Source organism: Thalia democratica, chromosome 8 (genome assembly GCF_965202585.1).
Source record: "Thalia democratica chromosome 8, ktThaDemo2.hap1.1, whole genome shotgun sequence".
Classification (NCBI taxonomy): Eukaryota; Metazoa; Chordata; class Thaliacea; order Salpida; family Salpidae; genus Thalia; species Thalia democratica.
Genome location: NC_139172.1, coordinates 6,265,113 through 6,267,159, shown reverse-complemented (window position 1 = coordinate 6,267,159; position 2,047 = coordinate 6,265,113).

The following is a 2,047-nucleotide window of genomic DNA, read 5'->3' as shown; positions in this document are numbered from 1 at the left end:
TTTTCATAAACCGTTTTGTTTCTTGAAGTTTTTTGAAACGTTTGTATAGTTTATACGACATCAATTGTATTTGTTTTTTTTGTTTCATTTTAAACTTTGACGATATTTTTGCTTAATTTGTATTTAACTTTTTCTTGAAGTTCAGAAGTTAAGAAATTTAAAGTTAATTGCTTAAAAAAACAAAATTTGATTTATCAATTTATATTTAATCTCTTATCAAAGTATTAGTATATTGAACCTCAAATTTATAACTCTATAAATTACATATTTTAATTTGTAAAAAACATATTTATTATCTTTTTATTATTACTTTGGTGCAAGTACATCGTATAGGTTTCTTTAAAAAACTTATTATTAAAAAGTTAGTAAAAGTAAAATTATTTAAATCTTTGAACTTAAAAATATTGAATGCAGTTTTTCGACTTAAAAACAAAAATCATAACTTAAACAGTCTGAACCTATATTTGTTAAAAAAAAAAATTATGATACTGTTAATTTTCAATTTTTACAGTTGTAACTATATTATAAAGTATTCTTTTATGCAGATTGTGAACGTTTAAATTTATTAGTAAAATTAAATATAAAGTTTTAAAATATAAAGTATTTTTATTCAGCTTAAATTTAAGAAACTATATTATTTTTTTGGTCTTGTCCAAATTTCTTGTCTAAAAACTAAGAAACATTTTTGTCGATGATTATAAATATTTCATTACCTGTAAAATTTATTCAAGTATGTAACTTCTTTACAATATATAAACCAGGTAAAAATTTAGTGTTTTTGGTACTAGTCATAACTATACAATCCATATCGGACGTTCACATTAACTAAAAATGATTTTGTTACTTAAACTTTTAAACTTAATGATAATTTTTTTGTTTGAAAACTTTGTTAGAAGTAAGTAAAAAGTTAATATTTTTAGGTTTAACTTCCGAAAGAATTAATTTGTTCTAAAAACCTCTCGTTTGATCCTTTTGGTCACAAGCTTTCGGAAAAATTATTTAAACAAGTCAGACTTATATTTTATATTTACGAGTGAGACTTTACTTCAAATTATTTTGTACTTAAATTTTTATATGATGTAAAGCAGAGATCGGCAGCCTTTTGTAAATCGCAGGTCATTTTGGATAGAAAAATTTGCTCGCAGGCCGCACAAAAAAAGCTTTTAGAATTTACATTGTAACTTATTTTAACTAACTAAAAGAAAAACACTAGTTTAATCAAAAATAATTAATAATTACGTTTTGTATCAATTTCAAGAGCAATGTCAGTAAACAGTAATAACAATTTTAAGATGCTAATATAGTTTTTACCACAAAAACCTATTTTTTGATTAAACTAAAGCTCATTTGGCTAAAAAGTAACTCGTAGTTTGCCGACTCCTTATCTAAAACAAGGGTCGTTTGGTACTTGTTGCTAAATCTCCATACATAAAAACCTTTCAGGAAGGTTTTAGTTACACAAAAGGAGTGCTATTTAGAAATTACTTTGCGTGTTTGTTTAAACTAATGTTGGTTGATATTTTTAATATTAAGTTAATTTTACTTAATAATAAGTACTCTACTTAATAAATTTCTTTTTTTTTAATTTGGTAGTATTGTTTATTGAACAAAAAACAAGCGCCTAAAAAGTTTGGTCTAAAGACCTGGTGAAGGATAAAATCTTTCGGTTATCGAGTCGTACACAAAATGTTTTTACCACTTCTTACGAGCTACTAAAAAGTTTATTTTTTATCTATATTATTTGAATATAATAAATATTAATATCTTAATTACCTTCAGAAAAAACATTCATTAAAATGAAAGAAAAGATAATTAAACGAAAATTAGCTAATAAAAAATTCAAACAAAGGGTAGTCCGTTGTTTTTAACATCATGAATACACATCATACAATAGCACACTTTTGAGATTTATTTGAATAAGAATCGAAAATGTTGGTTTTTTAATAAACCAAAGATCTCTTCGAAGTGTTTGTATAAGACTGAGACTGATTTTTTTGGTGGTACTTGTTACCAAAAATTCATAAGTGAAAATCTTTGCGGGAAGGTG